The sequence below is a fragment of the Peromyscus eremicus genome, chromosome 1 (assembly GCF_949786415.1).
Source record: "Peromyscus eremicus chromosome 1, PerEre_H2_v1, whole genome shotgun sequence".
In the NCBI taxonomy this organism is placed as follows: Eukaryota; Metazoa; Chordata; class Mammalia; order Rodentia; family Cricetidae; genus Peromyscus; species Peromyscus eremicus.
In genome coordinates this window covers 98,381,541-98,403,869 of record NC_081416.1, presented here as the reverse complement: position 1 = coordinate 98,403,869, position 22,329 = coordinate 98,381,541, and the positions used below count along the sequence as shown (strand labels likewise).

General features: G+C 46.7%; 1 protein-coding gene across 2 annotated transcripts in view; it reads left to right on the top strand.

The window, feature by feature from the left end:
* The window catches only part of Clpb (ClpB family mitochondrial disaggregase), a 125,972-nt gene that overhangs the window by 67,903 nt on the left and 35,740 nt on the right, over window positions 1–22,329 (top strand). The window lies entirely within an intron of this gene.

Here is a 22,329-nt window from a genome sequence, read left to right as displayed (position 1 = left end):
AGCCTGGTGTAAGAGATGGTATTTACTCTAAGTCTGAAAGGATGAATGTCCGGCCCCCAGGTTGGCAAGGGTGGTGACTAGAGGGGGCATGTGTAAAAACATGGAAGACGAAGCAGAATCTACTCGTCATAGAATCCAGGTAGTTTAGAAGAGCTAGGACCCAGGTGTCAGGGGCAAGAATGGAAAGCAGGAGCTGCTTGAGGAGGGTTTGTGCTAAGGAAGTCGAGCTTTTCCTCCAGTGGCAAACCGTGACAATCGAGAGAAGAAACATGACAGGTTTTGTGGAGGTTTTTTTGGTTGGTTGGTTGGTTTTTGAGACACGATCTTAATGTGTTCCAGGCTGGCCTGAACTTTCTCTGTAGCAGAGGATGACTTAGAATTTCTGGTCCTCTTGCAAGTTTCCAAAATGTTTATCTGCTTTTGAAATAGGGGAATCACCTGTGGAATTCTCACGGCAGTGGGAATGAATGGACCTGTGCTCTGCCAACATGTGTGGGTCACATGTCTTAACTGTATGCCCATGCTTAGAGTTCACAGCAGACCAAACAAGTCAGTGGTGTAAGCAGTCAGGATGGTGGCTAATCTCGAGGACAGTGGAGTGACTGGAAGAGGGCAGGCAGGGGCTTCCAGGGCAGGGCCCCTAGCTTGAAACTGCACTGAACTGCACTCCTCTATTCTTTTGCTCTTTTCTCTGTGAGTCCTGTACTACCTTGAACTCCTCACATATATGACCCTAAATCTCACATCATGCGGAAGTGCCAAGCTGCCCCCGCTGCACTTCATGACTAAAATCACTTTCTCATTCTAGACCAAGGCAGCTTCTTAGCCTGTTTTTCACTCCTCAGATCTGTAGCTCTGTCAGTCCCCCACCACCACCACCTCATGAACTCCCAAGCTGCTCTCCTCTCATAGTTCACAAAGAAGATGGACTGTGGTCAGAAGGGAACTTCCTGCTGCTGCTGCCTGCCATCGTTTCCACCTGCCTGCCTACACCATGCGCTTTGAGAATGATACCTTCCCTCCAATAATGAAAATGTTTCCTAAGACCAGCCCTTCAGGGGCGCTGGTTCTTCTCTCCTCCTAGTTTCTCAAGAACTCTGCTCCCCCATTCATGCCTTCCTCTCCTGCATTCTTTCTCCTTCCCTAGATTCTCATTTTCATTAGTGTGAAAATGTGCCTTCATCTCATGCATATAAAAAGGAAAAAAAAAAAGAAAAAAAAGCCCCATAGCTACCTCTAAAGCTCACCTTATTTCTTGCATGTTGTAATGACTAAAGTTCTCAAAGAAGTGATTGCCACCCATAGTCTGCCTCCTCAGCTTCTCTTGTGTCCTGAATCTCAGCTGTTAACCTCAGTGTTAAACATGGCTTACATGGTACCATCATCACCTTGATTTTCAGAACCAAAACCTAAGTCATCCTTGAATTCTTTTCTCTTCCACTCCATGGACAGCACTTTAATAAGTCCTGTCGATTGTCCCTGGCCCCATCATCTCTCTTGGACCACCTTGAGAAGACTGTTCTCACAGTTTACTCCTATCCCTCTCAAGCCTCCCACCAAATCACAGGCTAAGGGATTTTCCTTAAATATGTCATGCCCCAGCCAGGCAGTGGTGGCACAGGCCTTTAATCCCAGCTCTCAGGAGGCAAAGGCAGGTGGGTGTCTGATTCAAAGAGAAACCTTGTCTGGAATAACAAAACAAAAACAAAAACTCCAAACAAACAACAACAACAACAAAAAGTTTCCTACTTAAGAAAAACCTTTGACCCCAACATTGAAGCAACAGTAAAGGCTAGACACCTTACCAGAGCCTTAAAAGCCCTTTTGTCACCTAGACCTCTGCAGCCTCGGGTCACTACTGTGTCAGTCTTCTGCAGAAACACTAGCCCTCGTTGTCTCTCAGACAGATTGTAGCCCTTCCCAATTTCTCCAAAGGATGGCCACCTCATCATTCAGGCCTTACCTCAAATGTCCCTTCTCAGAGACCCTCCCAAGCTATCCTAGTAAAAGTTGCTCCAATGCCACTTTATCCTGTTACCCTACTTTGCCCTCCTCATGGCACTTAATTTGGCACCTGCAAATCTGTTTGTGTCGTTCTTATCTGTCTCTTTCCTGCCAGCACATGGAGTCCTGCGGCCACAGAACCCTATCTCTTAGACAGACAGAGCCACAGGGAAGGCGGGTGACTCGTCACTGACAGGAACCTCATGGCCCCAGTCAAGGGCTAGCAGGGCAAGCGGGTAGGTTTGAACAGGAAGACGGAAGTGGCCATCCTCTTGGGATGGCTAAGGCTGCACGTTGCCCATGGGTAGTGCAGCTGAAAAACCCCAAGGGCCCCACTGGTGTAAGCCCAAGAAAAGGAGCTAAGCAAGGGACTCAGGAAGGAGGAGTGCATCTAAATAGAGCATCTCACACCATCTGCAAAAGATTTTCTCTGTTTTAATCTGTTTTACCACAAACCACTATCTTCTACACTAGATTTTAGCCAAAATTTTGCTGAGAAACAATAATACTTTCTTAAGCGCAATCAGAATGAACTATTAGAAAAAGGGATGTTTTCAAAAGAAATGCCAACTACATGCCCACATTTATTTGTTTCCATAGACATATAGAATGATTCTGAAAATCACTATGAAAGTGTCTTATAGAGGACAGGTAGTGAGGTTCACTGACTGATACTAGTTCATGAACCCCACGTTAAGCATCACTGCTGTACTGGTCCTCTGGGCAGAGAGGGGAGACAGATGAGCAGAAGATAAGATAGCCTCTGCACTCAAGTAGTCGGTTCAGGACACACATAATCATGCTGCACGGCCGACAGGTCAGAGGCTGCAGGCATCGGGAACTGTGATCCGCCCCAGCTCTGCTACTGTCCCATCCTTGGAATCACAGCACCTCGCTGGCATCACTTTTTCATCTATAAAATGAAGAGATCATATTGATAACAAAAAAGTTCCTTTTTGCTTGGCACAGATACAAAACCTTTGTGGGGGAAGTAGTGGGGAGAGATTGCTAATGGGCATAAGGTTTGCATGAAAATATTCTAAAGTAGATTATGATGATGGTTATATGGTACTGTCTGTATGCTAAAAAGCATTAAATTGTATACTTTAGATGGGCAAACTTTATGGCATGTAAATTATATTTCAGTAAAGCTGTTAAAAAAGAAAAAAATTCTCCATGCCATTTCCAAACTGAACAGTACTGGCTTGGATGGGTGACTGGTTGCCTGGAAGCAAGTCAGAAAGCCAAGAGAACTGGAATCAGCTCCTCAGCTAGCATGGGAGATGAGATGACCCATCAGTGATACAAGTCAGTTCCTTTTCAAGAGTGCTGTTGAGAGATTGGAGAGACAGCGGCTCACCACCTAAGGGCCCTTGCTGCTCTTGCAGAAGACCTGAGTTCGTCCCTACCCCTAGTTTGGGCTGCTCATAACTACCCATAACTCCAGCTCCAGGGTATCCAACAACCTCTTCTGGCTTCCACAGTCACCTATACACACGTGACACAGACACACATAAATAAAAATTTTTTTTAAAGAATGCTGTTAAAAATTTAACTGTAGCCGGGTGGTGGTGGCACACGCCTTTAATCCCAGCACTCGGGAGGCAGAGCCAGGCGGATCTCTGTGAGTTCGAGGCCAGCCTGGGCTACCAAGTGAGTTCCAGGAAAGGCGCAAAGCTACACAGAGAAACCCTGTCTCGAAAAACCAAAAAAAATAAAATAAAATAAAATAAAAAAATAAAAATAAAAATAAAAATAAATTAACTGTAAACATTCTCTCATTCTTAATGGCATTTTGAAAGATTTCATCTTATTATCTTAAAAAATATTTATTGCATACCCAATCCCTTGCAAAGCTTAAAGTCTGTCAGAGTAGAAACATTAGACAAATAATTACTAAATTATTAGCTAATAATGTAAGTACTATTACAGAAGAGTAGAAGGTACTGTGAGAGGATAATGGAAACCTAATCTAGTCCAGGGGGCTGAGGGAAGTCTTCTGAGCAAATCCATGTGTGCTGAGATCTAAAATATAGATACTAGCCTGTCATCTAGCTTGAGACAGCCCTGTGGAGTAGAGATGGCCATTAGTCACCCTTAGGGACCAGCAATCATGGATCCAGGGACACTGGAAAGTAGGGATATTCAACGGCAGTGGTTCTCAACCTTTCTAATGCTGTGGCCCTTTGATATAGTTCCTCATGTTGTAGTGACCCCTAACCATAACATTACTTCATTGCTTCTTCATAACTGTGATTTTGTTACTGGTATGAATTATAATGTAAATATCTGATATTCAGGATATCTGATATGTGACCACAAAGGGGGTCACAACCCACAAAGTTGAGAACCACTGTTCTATGGTAATATCATTGCAGTCCACATCTTGGATCAGATGTAATGTAGGACTGCCATGACCCTGAGTCCTGCCCTCAACACTCAACCAGCTCAGAATGAAGCTTCCCTTATTCATCCCCAGGATGAGGTATTTCTGTACCCCAGGGCCTGTGGAATCAGTGAGTGGCTGAGCTGGAGACAAGAGTCTGGTCACCATGCTTTCCAGAACCATCTGCCATCCAGGCACCCGCATTTCATCAAGGCTTTAATGGGCTCCAAGCAGTCCTCAGATGAGCCTGGCTGGCATCCGGCATGAGCTCATCACCGCCAAGAGTAGCAGCTGGAAGCCAGGGCTCCCCTGGGTGAAGGAGAGGTCAGCATTGGCTAGGCAGGTCATTCCATGCCCTCCACCTGCACTGTACCTGGAAACAGCTCCCAAGACCAGCTGTGCTTTGCCAGCTTATTACATACCCCTCTAGGGTATGTATCTTAGACTGGAAGACTTTAGGAAGGGAGGGTATCAAATTGAAGGTCAGAGCCTACAGAATACCAACAATAGGGCAGACTGGAGATGAGCCAGAACCAAGATTCCCTCCCCAAAAGGAGTTTAATTCTAGCATCCCTGTGCTCTTTCCTCTGGACAGAAGCCTGACTGTGTCCTGGGAAAAACCCAGCAAGGATGTTCTCTGTGAGTTTGAGCCACATACTTCTTTCTGAACTGCATATTGAAAATGAATTCTTTTCATTATAACAGAAGGGAGCTTACCACTAAGAAGCCCTTCAGGGGCCCCCTTTGATATAATGGATCCCTGTGTGATAGGAAGTGCTGACTGGGCATTGGGGTCTGGCACATACATCATTCTGAAACTGACCCTATCTGACCTGAGTCCTTCCCTTTAACATAGCATCAGTTTACCCGTGCTAAAAGTTAGCCTGTGATACCCAAACCTTCCATTATGATGTTTTGTGACACTGAATGAGCATTTGCCTTATAATTTACCCAAGTACATGCAAATATGTTTTCATATTTATTCAGCAATTATTAACTTTTTTTCTGCAACTGATCACCACCATCTCTGCTTTAGGCTTCTCTGTGTGCTCTTCAAGCATCCTGTCTAATTTCTTCACCACCCTTATTCAGAACTAAAATATCTCCTTCCCTCTGAAGCATACTCTCAAAAGGCAGAGTATGGACATGGTTGCTTATGTCCCCAGCATCTCACCTGCTCTTAGCACATGACAATAAATATTTCTTGACTAAATTAATTTATAAATGGGCACAAGCAATACAGGGAATAAGAGAGGAGATGCAGGCCCTCCTCTTGTCTTCCTTCATGATAACTGAGGACAAGGAGGTGGAAGACCCATACTGGCCTTAAAGCAGGCGTTGAGGACTAGGTGGAACTGCAGGTCCAGGCCTCACAGAGTTCAAGCAGGCAAAGGGGAAAGACAAAGCTACTCCGGGAAGTAGAAACAAAACAAGCCCCGAACCTGCATGCCATGTAGAGACTACAGGAAAGTGGCCACCCACTGGGCTCTTAGGGAGACTTGAGTGCGGAAGGAAGGCCTTTGGGGTGAAACAACCAGGATAAATTTGTAGTCAAAATAGTTTGGAAGTGATTGTCATGTGTGTATGTGTTTGACCATAATGATTTTTACTTTTAAAAACGTACAATATAAAGTTTCTTGGAGCACTTTAGGAAAGGAGGGTATCAAGGGAGGATACATAGTGGGAAAGAGGTGTATGTCCCTGCCACATCTCTGGCCCTCCTCAGGGCAGGCCTGTAACTTTTCTTATGATCCCACCACTGTGGGAGAAAACCACGAGTGTGGTTAGGGAATAAGTCTGAAATGGGTCTCACCAGGGTAAAATCAAGGTGTCTTCAGAGATGCCTTCCTTTTTGGAGACTCTAGCAGAGAACCTGTTCTCTCACCCTGCCCAGTTTATAGAGGCCTTCATTCCAGACTTTGGAGCCCATCCATCTCCAAATAGCAATGACCCATTGAGTTTCTTTCATATTTCATCACCCTAACATTCATTCTTTTCCCTTCTTCCCCCTTTATAAAGACCCTGTGGTTATGGTGGGCCAACCTGGATAACGTAAGGTATCTCAGCCAACCCAGAAGCAACCTTAATTGTGTCTGCAGCGTTTGTGCCCGTTCTTGTCTCCATGACATATTCACAGGCTCGCAGGACTTGGGAACATCTTTGTGGGCCTACTCTGCCTAGAACACTCTCAGAGATATTTTACGTATGCCTTGTTTTTATTCTTATTTTTGAAGAGTTAATATTTGCACATAGCACAAATTTCAAAAGTTTTCAGTGATGGAATTCTTAGCTCCCACTCCAGCTCCAACCCAAGTATTATCCAGTCTCTCTGTTGTATTTCTTCTTTTTCCTCCTTGTGTTTAATCAGCACAGACACTTTTATTCCCAAGCAAATACCCTTGTTCATCAGACTTTCCCCCAGAACCTGGCATTCCTGAGCTTCTTGCCAGAACCAGTCTTTATGCAATACTTCAAGATAGATGTTTTCCATATTTTCTAACCCCAGCATCACCCACAGTGACCAGTTGACACGTGGCCTTCCCCCATATATCTATATATTGTCAGAGTGTACTCACAGATACATACTGTTTGAATGCCTGTAATTTATTACTGTCCTTAATTATATTAAATTGTCTGATTTTCCAGGGTAGCATTCCTTCCTTCCTTCCTTCCTTCCTTCCTTCCATCCTTCCTCCCTTCTTTCCTTCCTCCCTCCCTCCCTCCCTCTCTCCCTCTCTCCCTTCCTTCCTCCCTCCCTTCCTCTCTCCCTTCCTTCCTTCCTTCCTTCCTCCCTCCCTCGCTCCCTCCCTCCCTCGCTCCCTCCCTCTCTCTCTCCCTTCCCCTCCCCCCTCTCTCTTTCTTTGTTGTTTGTATTTGTTTGTTTGTTTTGTTTTGGGGGTGGGGAGACAGGGTCTCTCTACAGAGCCCTGGCTGTCCTGGAACTTGCAATATAGACCAGGCTGCCCTTGAATTAAGATCCTCCTGCCTCTGCCTCCCAAGTGCTGAGATTAAAAGTGTGTACCACCGTCTTTGTTTTTATTCTTTGAGCATTAGGACAGTTCAGGCTCATCTTGTGCCCACCTTATTTCTACCTTGACTGGGATTTTTAGTGAGCAGTTGTCTTAGAGACTAAAATCTAGTCCTGAGCTTCTTTTCTTCCTCTTCCTTTTTGCAGTTTTTGTGGTTTTACTTAAACAAGAAATGAAACCTGCCTGCGAGCCATCCCTTCCTTCGCTGCTCAGCCTGGTGGTGTTGGGATCGGTGACTCATGGCAGCTGTACAGCTCTTTCTACTGTGGCTCTGCAGTTCTAGGAGGAGACGCAATAATGTCAGCGCAGTAAAGAGCTGTTGCTTCCAGCTCCTTGACCTCATGGACCCAGTTACCTTTCTATTGCCTCAACAAAACACCATGACCAAGGCATCTTATAAGAGAAAATGTTCAACTTGGGCCTCCTGGTTGCAGAAGGTTAGAATCCATGACCATCATGGTAGGGAGCCTGCAGCAGATACACAGGCTTGGTGCCGGAGCAGTAGCTGAAAGCGCACATCTCTGTGTGCAGCACAAGACAGTGAGGTCGCTGGGAAGGGCTTGGCTTTTTTGAAACCTCAGGGCTCATCCACAGTGACACATCTAACTAGTGCCAGATGACTTTCTTGGTCTTTTTTTTTTTAAATGTTCTTGGACTTCACCAGAGGTCAGAGTGCAGACATGACTCCACATAGGAAATGGCAGCTACTTACAGACAGCAAGGAGGAAGAAGGCTTGGGTACACTTGTACTTTCTGTTAACGGCCAACATTTCCAGGTTTCTATTGGGGGATTGGGGAGGATGTATGAGTGTGTGTACATGTGTAGAGGCCAAAGGTGGACATTAGGTGTTTTCTACAATCATTTGCCACCTTACTGTTTGAAACAGGATCTCTTGTTGAACCTGGAGCTCACTGATTGCCTAGACTGACTGGCCAGCAAGCTTAAGGGATCTCCTTGTTCCTGTCCCCCAGCCCTGAGGTTACAAATGTGCCACTGTGTCCTGCTTTTACGTGGGGGCTGGGGATCCAAACTTAGGTCCTCTTGCTTACCTGGAAGGTACTTTACAGACTGAGCCATCTTCTAAGCCCCAATTATTTACATTTTAGACACAAGTGCATACATGTCTACCATGAATATGAATGTTCACCTGCGCATATGCACAGTGTGGAAATCCTAGGAACAGTAGTGACTCCTGCTTCAGTTGATTCCTGCAGAGGTGTGTTCTTCACACATTTCATCGTTACATGCCTCTCCTCTGTTCTGAGAACACTGACTGTTAGCTCAGTCATACAGTACAACACAGAGTCTCCACGTTCCTCTGCCCATCCTGCTGTAGAAAGCCAGGTTGCTAAAAGAGCTTAGATCAGGGCCACTTGCAGTTCTCACCCCTACTCCAGGATGGCTTATCATCAAATACTGAGCTCCAAAGCTGTTTGAGTTCATGTTCTCCCTTTGGTGTGTCTGTTATTCATCTGAAATGTAATGGGTTGATTTCACAGTTTGCTTTCAGTTGTAGGGTTTTTCCTCCCTACCTAACCTGTTGGCATAAGTTTGCCTTTTAAATATGTAGAGCATTAGCTTGTTTCTAAAAGTCAAAGTTATAAAAGGGAGGCTGGGGATGTAGCTTAATTGGTAGAGTTCTTATCCAGCTTGCATAAGACTCAATCCCCAGCACAATAACCCGGGTATGGTGGTACAAGCCTGTAATCCCAGTACTCAGGAGGGGGAGTAAGAGGGGGAGTGTGTGTGTGTGTGTGTGTGTGTGTGTGTGTGTGTGTGTGTGTGTGTGTGTGTTTATGTATAAGTGCAGGTACACATGTGGGGGTTATGTGTATGCATGCATGTGGAAGCAAGAGGACTACTTTGGGTATTGATTCCTCTGGGACACCATCCAGCTCCTTTGAAAGAGGATATCTTAAGGACCTGAAGCCCACAAATTAGACTAGACTGGCTGACCAGCAAGTCCCAAAGACCCTCCTATCTCCCTCCATACCCACCTGCACCTCCATCACTAGGATCACAAGCACATGCTCCTGCACCCAGCATTTTTACGTGGGTCCGAGGGATCAAACTCAGGTCTCCGTTCTTACAAGACAACTACTTTACCGATGATGCCATTTCCCCAGTCCTAACGCTCATGTTTTCTTACTTTGCCTTACTTCTTGCATAGGAGAAACACTATATGTACTCTTTTTTAGTTTGCTTTTTTTACTTAATCATGCTTCTCAGGAAACATTTTATATAGATCAGCTGTCTCCCATTTTATGGCTGCACAGTATTCCATTCCTGGCCTATGCATGTACATGATTTTCAGTATTCTGTAATCATAAACAGTGCAACTATGTATGACCTGTTTGCTGTATATTTTGATATTACTGACTGTTTGTCTGTCATAAAGTCCTATAAGCAGTAGTCTTAATTAGGAGGACATGTGCACAGGTCTTTTGGTTACGTACTAGATGTTTCTCCTCCACAGAACTTGTACAGCTTCACACTCCCATTTATCTTACACAAGAGTGTCTATACCCCTCCAGCCCCTCAAAGACTGGATTGTCAAGCTTTGGGACTTTTGTCGTAGTAGAAGGGAACTAGTATTTCTTACTTAGTTACTTCGTTTGGTTCTCTTATTACAAATGTATTGGAACATCATTTCATATATTAAAGAACCATTTCGGCCAGATGGTGCTGGCACACACCTTTAATCCCAGCACTCTGGAGGCAGAGGCAGGCAGATTTTTGTGAGTTCTAGGCCAGCCTGTTCTACAAAGTGAGTTCCAGGACAGCCAGAGTTACACAGAGAAACCCTGTCTCCAAAAAAAAGGGAATCATTTTGATTTTCTTTTGTGAATTTTTTTCTGTAGGACTTTTGGTCTTTACTTTTCCTCTTTGTTATTTTGGTTTTGGTTTTGTTTTTTGAGTCTTGCCATGCTGTCCCAGTTGGCCTGGTACTCACTTTGAAGCCCAAATTAGTTTCAGATTCATAGCAATCCACCTGTTTCAGCCTTCTGAGTGCTGGGATCATAGATATATACAATACCCAGCTCTCTTGTTTTTTTGTTTGTTTGAAGATTTATTTTTATTTGTCTGGGTGAGCTTGTGCCATGTGTGTGCAGCTGCCCAGGGAAGCTAGAAGAAAGTATCATTTTTTGTTTGTTTGTTTGTTTGTTTGTTTGTTTTTTCGAGACAGGGTTTCTCTGTGTAGTTTTGGTGCCTGTCGTGGCTCTCACCCTGTAGACCAGGCTGGCCTCAAACTCACAGAGATCCGCCTGCCTCTGCCTCCCAAATAGTAGGATTAAAGGCGTGTGCCACGACCACCCGGCGGCGGCGGCGGCGGCGGCGGAGGTATCATTTTTAATTTGACCTTTACTTGGTGCCACAAATCTGGTTCATCCTGCAGCCTCAATTCTAGGACAGACTTGGTAAAGTCCTCAGAACTCATTAGGGAAAAGCACTGTTGAGTAATAATCCAGCCCAGGCAAGGGGTTCATCAGAGTGGTCCTGTGCCTGTTCTCCACCCTCTCCTCACTCCTCCTCCCCCACCACCCTCCTGATAACTGCTGGGTGTAGAGGAGGGAGCATAAACTGGGAGAGTTGTTGGCAGCAGCCTCTGTGTTGGGAAAATGCAGCAGTTTTATGAGGAAGATGAGTAATCCCTTCAGCCTTGATGGGAGGCTGAGAAGCACCAGATAAATGGTTCCTTTGCCCAGACCCGTAGCCTATGACATTTGATACCATATTAAAGACACCTCTTCCACACTTGTGACTCTTCACACTGGTAAGTACAGTTAAGAAGATCCCACTGGGATGTTCCTGCACTTATTTGCACAGTCAACTATGAATAAGTCTTCCTGAAGTGCAGAAGTCTGTGAGTGCGGCTTATTCTAGAATCTAGAGGCTCATTCATTGCTTTTATGTTTTGTTTTGAGACGATGTGTTGATGTCTAGCTTGGACTGGTTCAGATTTATAACAGTCCTCCTGCCTCCGTCTTTCCAGTGCTGAGATGACAGGCATGAGCCACCACAACTGCTGATACTTTTTTAAGAAGTCCAGACTGAGCTTTGGGGAACAGACTTGTGAGGGGAAGCCTTCTCTCCACTGCTATGGACATCAGCTGGGATTGGTCAACAGACGCTTAAACATCTGGTCAGCTCAGCCCTTTGGGGTGAGCAGTGTTTTATAGACAACCCATCAAGATTGATTGGCCTTCTAACTGAATTAGCCAGATGTGTGGGCATTGTGTGCCCTTTCCTCAGCCTCCTCCAATGTTGTTAGAGGAAAGCAGGCATGCGATTAGCATGTTTGAAGATGCTGTGGTTTTAGTGCATAAACAAAAGAGGCCTCCTCCCGCAGACTGTGGCTCTGCCCCAAATGCCAGCAGAATAATTACAACTGCTGAATTTAGCCTAGACCTAAGCTTGGCTTCCTCAGGCTCAGCTGCTATTTGCAAGATGGGGAGGGGAGTCAAGGCTGACAAAGCCTAGGGGCCCAGGCTCTTATATAGTCTGCTCCAAGCTCTGCTTTATCCAGAGCATGCTGACACCCTTGAGGGCAGTGTGCTGGATTGTGGGGAGGAGGAGAAATAGGGCTAGTCTGAAACCCATAACTTCACAAAACTTTCAACAAAAAATATGAGCTGAGCTTCTGGCCCCCAGTGCCATCACATGCTACTCAAAGCATTATGTGCATGTGCAAAGTCCCACAGGTTTGCAGAGAGCTGGGGTCTGAGGCAGAAGACTTGCCTTTTGCTTTGCTGGCTCTGCATGTGCCGTGTGTTTGGGTGCTCGTTCCTTTGGTTATTCACCTCCTCTGCTGACCACACTGGCCTGTATATTTTCCTTAGAACAAACAAGGCATTTTCATGTTGCCAGTAGCTCTGCTGATGGTAATATTCTGTAAACAACTCACATGCGGTGTGTCCAAACCTGCCCTCCTCACACTGTCTTCCACACTGCATGCTTGGTGAATAACATTGTCACCATCTACCAGCTTCAACAGGAAAGCATTATAAGTGAGTCTGTTGCCTTCTGCCTCAGTGTTTAACAAGCCCTGTCTGTCTGAGGATTTCCTCTCAGGTCCATCTTTCCTGTGTCCCCACTCACCCTTAGTTCAGGCTTTACAGAGCCTGTAGCACTATAGCAGCCTCATTGTTGCCCTACCTTCCTTTAGGATCTCCTTCAACCCAGCCTCTGCCCTGCAAAACTGTTTGCTCCCCTGATCTGAAACCTCCAGCTATTTCCAGTGACCAAGGTCAACCCAGATGCCTCACCCTGCATCCTTGTTCTCTGCAATCCACATGAGTCTTCTGCCACTCTCTCAAAGATGCAGGGGTGATGGTTTGCTTTGAGACTGGGACCAGTCCCTGCTGGGCCCACAGGACAATGTCTGGGAACTAGACAGGAGCTGTCTTCAAGGACCTGCTAAATCACTCGTGCCCTAGAAGTCTTTCCTTCTCTAAGCCTCCTCATTCACTTTTCCCTGTGAGAAGCCTTTTCCTACTTCTCCAGCTATACAAGTCTGCTTAACCTTCAAGAGGCCACTCCTTACATCATCTCTCAGGCATTCCCTGGTGTCTTACATGAGGAGACTCACTTCTCACCCTCTTCCCCCACAGCAGTGTGAGAAAGCTTAAAATGTACAGATTTATTTCAGTTAAAGATTTGAAAAACAGATCCCTCTCTATATCCCCTCCTTGCACCCCTTCTCTTGGCTCCACAGATTCTGCCACCAGTAGCCCTGGCCAGGCTATTGATGAAGGAAGAGCACCCAGTCCCCCTTCTGTCTGCTGTGAAAGTAAGGCATGCATATTCATAGGTGGCACTTGCTGCAGGAAGGACTGCTTAGTAATGACAATTAGAGGAAGCCTAACAGTAGCTGTCACTCATTGAAACCTCACTGCATGCCAAGGCTTCTATCTCTTCTAATAACTAACCACAAGGTACAGACTCTTATCATCTACATTTCCCGTGTGTGTAAGAAGGGTACCAGACTGTCTGGGAACTTGCACAGGTTCACCCTCATAAATGACAGGATCATTGTATTATATTTTGCTTATGTTCTCATGAGCCAGATTCCACAGTCAACACTACAGGGTAAAGTGGGTCCTGGAATGTTGGTTGGCTGATTGGTTGGTTGAATGGATCAGTGTTCTTCTCATTGAACTTGCCTTCAGGTGTAAGAGGCACTTGGCTGAGTGTCTGTAGCTTATGCCAAGAAGTATGGATTTTGTCTCATCTCCTAATGCCCAGCTGTACACAGACATGTTCCCTCCCACTCAGTAACAAACTGCCTGGAACTCTTTGCTGGCTCATATTTACAAGAGAATGTGATAAATTCCGTATTGATCCCTCCTGTTCCACTGTAAATTTTGCAAAAGATGATTAAATAGAGCAATAGAGTCTGCAGGCATTGTGGCTCAATATGTTGTGGACTGGTGTATCGACCTCCTCCATCCAAAGGCAGCCAGCGCCTAGCCCTGCTGCCCCAGACCAGTAATTAAAATCCTGTGAGACTGGGATTTAAAATCCAATCATATCCCTGAATCAAGCCTTCTAGCCTCCCCATGTGACGAGTGCAATAAGGTAACGGCAGAGCGTGTTTATGTCTGTGCTGAAGCAGTCCCCATAGGGTGGGTAAGAAATGGAGAGTTGGGTAGCCCTGCTGGCTAAATCACTTCACCCTGACACCACAGCCACTTGTAAGACAAGCTGTAGGTACATAAACAAGTCCCAGCCAAAGACCACAACTCAGGCTGTAAGAGCAAAACATCAAGCACAAACATCCACACATTCTGTTTCACTGTGTGCTTCTATTCCCACAGATGGTGTGGTGAGTTTCAGTGAGTGATTTGGTCCTGATTAAGCTACTTGGGGAATTTGGCAGCCAAATGTGTGAGAATTTCCACCAGAACTCTTTGACTAACCTGAACTGAAGCTAGACTTCCCTTGTACTGAGTCTTGCTGTCAAGGCTCATGCTACTGTTGGAGATAGGCATGTCCCCCCCTCCCTGCAGGATCAGGAGCTCCCTAGGAGCAGAAACAGCATCTTCTTACTCACTTTGTATCCCTAGACCTAGCACACTGATAGACGTGTGAAGGACTCTCAGAAAGTATCTTTAAATGAATGAGTGAATATGTAGAGAAATTAGCAGTTAATACTGAAAAATAGGGGCTGACTGGCAAGATGGCTCAGTAGTTAAGATCATTTGCTGCTCTTGCAGAGGGCCAGGGTTTGAGTTCCAACACCCACATGGTAGTTCACAACCATGTACAACTCCATTTCCAGAGGATCTGACATATTCTTCAGGCCTTCACAGGCACCAGGCACACAAGTAGCACAGACATACGTGCAAACAAAATACCCATTCATATAAAATCTTAAAAAAAAAAAAACTATAAATGACATTTCAGTAGTACACTTACCAAGTATCTATCCATTCAGTACATGAGCACTTCTGGTGCTGGAGAACTTGGCTGTGCCATATTCTACCTTCAAACTTTCTGATGCTTAGCAAGTCAGCCATGGAGTGCATCCAAGGGTCTTATTATTAACCTCCCAGTTCTGCATGGTGGCCGGCTTGGTCTCCTGAACTTCTTTTTTTTTTCTCCAGCCCAAAGTACCAACCAGTTCCTTGAGCCATTTTTTCTCACATGGCTTCTAAACCCTTTTCTACACCAGTTGTATTTCCCAGAACAATCTCTCTACTTTGTCTCTCTTCCAAAACCTATGACTCCTCCTTTATACTTTACCTCTTAGTGTCAATCTTCTGTTGGATGTGTTGGGTACCCTTCCCACCCTAATTACATCTACAGATTTAATAGGTAGCCCAGCCCATAATATCCATAGCAGAAATAAACATGCTGAACAGGACCAAACCCACGTACTGTCACTGGAACTCTTCTGGTCTATCTTTTACCCTATCCCCCTGGGGTCTGATTGTCTCTCAATCGCTGACTGACATCCCATATGTTACTGACATCCAGCTTCTTCATTGTGACCACAGGGTTTTCCTGAGACAACCCATCAAATGTCTCTAACTGCCTGACTGAGCTCACAGGTAGTCCTGACACAGGAAGAGGCTAGTCTCATGACTAACACGGACCATCAGTTGCCCAACAGTCACCCACCCCTCTCTCTAGAGGCTCACAAAGCACCCTTTACTAGTATGTTTGGTTCTGGAGATGAGGCACTCTGTGGAAAGTATATGGTGAGGGGAGTGCTTTAATGACTCAAAAAAGGAAAGGACTCAAAGGCTGTTCATTTCCCTGAGTTTATTTATTTGCTGTGTGTGTGTGTGTGTGTGTGTGTGTGTGTGTGTGTGTGTGTGTGTATGTGTATACATGCACACGTCACAGCATGCATGTGAAGGACAGAGGACAACTTGTGGGAGTTGGTTCTCTCCTTCATCATAGAAGTCCCTGGGCTCAAACTCAGATCATCAGTCTTGGTGGCAGATAACTTAACCTGCTGAGCCAAGTACTGAGTTTGTCCTCTGCTCCTCCCAGCTGTGGTTTCCCAGCTCCCCAGACTCATGGTGCATGATGGGAGGGGACCGATCCATCTCCTCACTCCTCCATCCAACGTGTCGGTTTCTCTCTTGTCTATCCCCCTCCAGTCTGGGTTCTGTTAGAAGATAAAGGCCTACTGCTTTCACTGTGTGCCAGTCCTTGGCCTGTCTGTGCTGTGGGACTTGATGGAGTGTCTGAGTGGTAGCTTTCTGTCCCCCAAACTCCCGAAGGTAGTGGAGCCCCTCCTGCTGTCCATCAGAGGAAAGGTCTCTGGGTGCTGTCTAGGAAGTTGAGTTACTGTGGCTCACCATTCCCTTTGCCCCAGACCAGGAACCCTGAATGGAAAGAAAGGAAATGCTTTTTCCTACCCTTTCTACGGTGATTGATGTCTGTCCCCAGCCCATGATGGGAAACTTCTCTGTCTTGCTTGGCCCTAGAGCATCTAAGCACATTGGAAGAGAAGGGGGCCAGGGAGGGGGAGATGGTCTTGATGTCTGAGTCATCAGGCCTTTGGTGGCACTTTGAGGTGGGATGGGGAGCAAAGCGAGCTTCTTCATTTAAAAAAAATGTAACATTTCAAACATTTATGAAAGAGAATGAACCCCTGTTTTAAATCTTAGCTTCACTGTTTGCTCTATGACCACGGGCAAATTATTTCAACTCTGAGCCTGTTTTCTCTTCATGTGATGAATTATTCAGGCACAGTATGTAAAGACTGTGTACCCAGCAAGTGTTAGCCTGTGTCCCTGCTCTTACTCTTCTACCAGAGCCAGGCAATCTGTAAAGTGGAAGAAAACAATACCTCCCCTGCTTCCTTCACCAAATTGCCAAGGATTAAATCCATGGGTATAGTCAGCAGAAGATGCGGCCTGGGATACATGCCTTATCACTGTTCTTGGTTAAGGCACGGCACGTCTGTGAGAATATCTGTCTAATGTGTGCACATACTGAGCAGTGGTGAGTATGTGGAACATGGAAGACACTCCAGATGAGGCCTCAGGAGACTCTTGCTCCTTCTGCTGTGTTTCCTTTGTCGCTGTCAGTGAGCCTTAGATGTCTGCCTCTGGGAATGCAAGAAGAGTTGGTCAGTGTCTGGTCTCAGGAGTTATGGAGACTAGTTGTGACAGCTGAAGTGTGGCAGGCCATGACCAGAAAAGGGAATGAGGAGAACAAGAACCCAGAGGGGAGATTCCTGGCCACTGTCCTTGAAGAATGTAGGATCTAGGTAGTCACAAGGACAAGGAGCAGGGCTCTGGGCTGAAAGAACTACACAGATCTCATGCCAGAATGAGTGTGGTGACAGGGAAGGCACACAGCTTGTCCCACCATCTTTCCGAATGCTTACTTCCCAAAATACTAGTCTACATTGGTTACCTCTAATCATGGAGGGACACTTGAAATGCTCACCAAAACCTCTCACTGCAGGTAGGAGAGAGACTGCCAGAATCATGAAAGTCAGGACGAAGGGAGCAGAGGAGCAGAGGTAAATGTGAAGAGGAAGAGTGGATGAGAAAGCTTTTACAGAGATCACTGTAATCTTTTTTCAACCATATTCAAACTTTGTCTCCTCATAAAACCCATAGAGGTAGGCAAGACAGCAGTCAGGACAGTAGAGACGTGCCCGGCCAGCAGGTGGTAATCCTCCCCCGCCTGCTCCCATCCTGGAGGGGAAGTGCTTCTCCTTTTCTTATGACAGACAGAGAGGCATCTGGGACCAGCAAAGAGTCTAGGGGCTCTCTCTTACAGGAAGGAGGGCATGACCACACACTTGCTGTAGGAAGGCTTTTCCAGCAGACAGAACAACTGTCATGTTCTCTCGGCCTCAAAAGAGAGCTCCTGAGGAGAAGACAGGTTTTTCTGGCAAATATGAGTAAGCATCTGTGCTGGGCCCTGCGCTGGTGTATAGCAAGGCGGAGACAGTGTATAGTGATAGCCTTTAATGGAATTCTTGCAGGAAGACAGACAGAAGGCTATGGGAGTGTAGAAGGTGGTACGCAGGCTTTGCTGAGTTCTGCTCCAAGTCCCAAACAGCCCATGGGAGGGAGTAAGGAGGCCTTCCTGGAGAAGACAGACTCAGTCTTAAAAGATGGAGTCAGTGGAGCCAGGGGACCACCTATTCCTGATGCAGTAGAGAGAGGTGACAAGTGACCTCTTGGGAGTCGGAAGACTCATACAAGGTTCTTTCCCATTTGGAGCCTGGGTGATTGTCGAATCACAGGCACATGCTGACCTGAGAAGAGCAGTAGGGCTCCCTAGGCACCAGTGAGCCCGGCGTCTCTCACTAACACCCCTTCCACTCCCTTCACCTACTGGGTGAAGAGATCTCAGCCAGCCACAGCAGCACCACCAGCTCCTTGCCCACCCAACTGCCCCTACCCTACTTTCTGGGCCCAATCCTTATTGACAGATCCCCCAGAATCTGAAGGAATTCAAGACAAATGGTTAAGAGGATGGAGTTAATAAAATTTGAAAAATCGAGGCCTGTCACTCCACTAAACTTTTTTCAATACCACTGACAGAAACATATTTCCCCAATGAGTGACCTTCCACAGCTGTAGCGGGCAGGCGCAGCCGCATCCGTGCTGCCAGGAAGCCAGGCTGCTATTTATCAAATATTATAAGCTGGGACAACTAATCTGGAGCAGGAGAGGAAGGAGGGGTCCTGCACCACACTGCCTAGGGTGCTCCAGGTGTTTGCCCCAGCCCCAGACAGCCAGTGGGAGGTGACGGATGGCCTGCGATTAGTGCTCCCACCTCCTTCCAGCCCTCTCACTTGCTCCCAGAGGCCTGGCCCTCTAGGCCAGCTGCTTGGCCTGGAGGGGCCCTGGGTGGGAGGCAAGGGGAGGTCAGGCCAGGGCACGGGCCATCCTGATGCCCCCGGAGAGGGCAACCGGGTGAGGCCCAGCGTGGTTATTTATTGGAGTGTAATGGTTTGTGGCCGTTGGTCGTGAAGGTGAAATCGATCAGTGGTAGAAGTCAGGTTCTATCAATTATTAGAGCAATTAGTCAAGTCAGAGGGAGGGTGTGAGTCTGGGGGAGTAATATTGGATGGACATTATCCAGGTGCCCCCGCCTCAGCCTTCCTAAAGTGGGCAGATGTGCTGCCCTGAGGCTCCAGAACCTTGGAGAACCCGGCTGGTTTCCCCTGGCGAGTAGCCTGCCCTGAGAGTCTTCTGGACGGGAGCCGAGGCCCAGCGCTGCTGTAAGAGGAAGTGTGCTGGCTGGCCCAGGTGCAGAGAGGTCCTACTGTCCCCACCCCATGCTTTATGAGAAGTGACACGGCTCCTGCTAGAGATACTCGGTGGCCGGTTTGTGGCACACATTTTTCATCTGTAAGCAAATACAGATGACTGACAGCCAGCGCTCGTCTGAGGCGCTGATCTCACCCTCCTCCTTTCTTCCGCCGCCGCCGCCGCCTTCTCTCCTCCTCCCTGTGCCCATTCCTCCTCCCTTCCTAGCTCCTCGTCCTCTGGAGAGCTAACCCCACTCCACAGAGCACATGTCTAATGGCAGGACGCCCCTCCTGGTCAGAGAAAGGAGAGGCCTCTCCATTACTCCTTTGAGGCCCCTGGCCCAGCTGTGCCATGGGAATGAGGAGGAGGATGCCTGACACTGGCTCCTGGGACCCCAGTACCCAGCACCCAGAAAGCAGAGCCATGCCAAGAGAATAAACCCCAAATGCTCTGGTCCTTCTTGAACTCTGTGGTTCTTGTCTGTCCGCCTGTCCTCCGGCACAGTGGCCAACCTGGCCTGTGTTACTGTCGTGAGCTCATCATGTCCTCATAAGCTCTTGGAGAGCTTAGTTTGTACTAGACTCAAGCTCAGAGGAGACCTGTCCCTAAAAACAGGAAAGATGTCTGCAAAAGAGACAGAAAGACTGGTCACAGGATTGAGGGCAGTATTTGAAGAGGCCTTAAAAAACTCAAAAGAGTCAATGGACAGATTACCAGTTACCACGGAACAGTAAGGAGGGATTAAAAAAAACAAACACACACACACACACAGATTCCCAGCACTCAGGATAACCAGGCAGGGGAGCTCGTCAAGTTCAAGGATAGAGTGGGCTATATAGTAAGCTTAAGGCCAGCTCCTCCCTAAAACCAAAAACAAAATAAGTATGGGAGGAGGGGCTGAAGAGAGCTCATGGGTTAAGAGTGCTGCTTTCAATTCCAGCAGACACATCAGGCAGCTCACAACATTCATAACTCCAGCTCCTATGCCTCTGACCTGTCGGCACCTGCACACACACACACACACACACATACAATTAAAGTAAATCTTGAAGGAAAAAAACATATATAAAGAAGAAACTGCTCATTAGCCCTGCCAGTCCCCATCCTGCACACAGAGCCTCTGGTGTGCAGTGCCCAGAAGGTGCCAACTGATCTTAAAGAAAGAATGAGGCTCTGGGTGAGCCTCTGAGTTCTTAAAAGACTAGAAACTTAGTAGTGCTGATAAACACACACTCTATTCAGCCAGGCTATGGGGGAGATATGAACCTTACTGGAGGTAGGAAGATCCCTCCTCGCTGGACACCCCCCTCACTACGGAGGCCATACTTAGTGCTGTGGACGGTGAAGGAGCACTGGAGGGATTTCAGCAGTAGGGTATCATTGCCACTCTGCAGAGGTTGTGGAGCATTGGAATTAGGGAAACCTAGGGCTAGGGTGGACTCCTGGCTCAGAACAGTATGTTGTTGTTTTTTACTCTTTACTCTTTTGGGGGGCCCGCCACCCAGCTCCCAAATAAATCACACACAGAGGCTTATTCTTACTTATAAATGTCTAGCCTTAGCTTGGCTTGTTGCTAGTCAGCTTTACTTAAATTATCCAGTCTAGCTTTTGCCTCTGGGCTTTTACCTTTCTCTATTTTTGTATACCTTCCCTTCTTACTCCGTTGCTGGTTGTGTAGCTGAGTGGCTGTCCCCTGATGTCCTCCTCCTTCTCTCGTTCCTTGATCTCTCTCCTCCCAGATTTCTCCTTCCATATATTTTCTCTGCCTGCTAGCCCCACTTGTCCTTTCTCCTCCTCGACATTGGCCGTTCAGCTCTTTATTAGACCATCAGGTGTCTTAGACAGGCATAGTAACACAGCTTCACAGAGTTAAACAAAAGTAACACACCTTAAAATAATATTCTTCAACAACAGTAGGCCTGTGGCTAATGGTTGTACTTGAGTCCAGTTTCCATGTCTGTGTCTTGGTGATTTTAATTCCTCAAGGTTTCAAACATGAAATGAAAAGGAAAAAAAACCCACATAATAAGTGCAGAGTCAAGCATGAATACAGTGATCAGTAGACTGTTGTTACTGTCACCCCAGGGCATCTGCTGAAAAGACAGGAAACGTACAGAGTTTGGCATGGTGGTGTACACAGCTAGTTCCCGTACTCAGGAGTCTGAAGCAGGAGGAATGGTGGAGCCTACGTATCAAGACCAGTTTGAGAGAGAGCAAATGGGGGAGGCTACCTGGTGCCCCACTCCTGTAAAGCACCCAGGAAACTAAATCTGGAGTTCAGGATCTGCTTGAGCTATAGTAAGACACTCCTCCCTCAGGAAAACAAAGGCAACAACAAATAGAGACTTGAGCAATTTATGAATGCTCTGAGCAGACAAAAGGGGGAAATAGCTCATATGTCCAGCTAGTAGATAAGAAAATGTGATGTCACAGAACAGAAAATTATTCAGCCGTGCTACCACATGAAGGAACCTTGAAAATGTGTGCTATGAAAGAAGCCACACGGTGATGGCCACATGTCGTGCAATTCCAGCTATATGAAATACCCATAAAAAGAGACAGTCAACCTTTGTGGGGGGTTTTGTTTGGTTTTGTTGTTTTTTAGTGGGTATGGGGTTTCTTCCTGGAGAGGGGTAAATTAGATAGTAGTGATGGTTACAACCTAAGATTAAACACCAAATGCTATACACTTTAACACAATAGGTTTGTGGCCAGAGAGATGGCTCAGCAGTTAGGAGAATTGGCTGCTCTTCTGGAGTACCTGGGTTTATTCCTAGCATCCACATAGTGGCTCATAACGCCAGTTGCAGGAGACCAGACACCCTCTCCTGGCCTCTTCATGTACCAGACACCAGCATTTTAGGGGCCTATGGTAGCTCAGTGTTAGAGCACATCACATGTGTGATACCCTATTCCCAGCACTGTTTAAAATAAGAGGGGGCATGCCGGGAGGCAGTGGCACACACCTTTAATCCCAGCACTTCAGAGGCAGAGCCACGCTGGCCTCTGGACAGTCTTACTGTTATACAGGGCTGTTACACAGAGAAATCCTGTCTCGAAAAACAAAAACAGAAGCAAGATTGCTGGCATTGGTTAGAGTCAGGAAGAGAGTTGCCCAGAGCTGGGCTGTGGAAGAAGAGTCGGCCAGCGCTGAGAGGGAGAGGAGTCTTG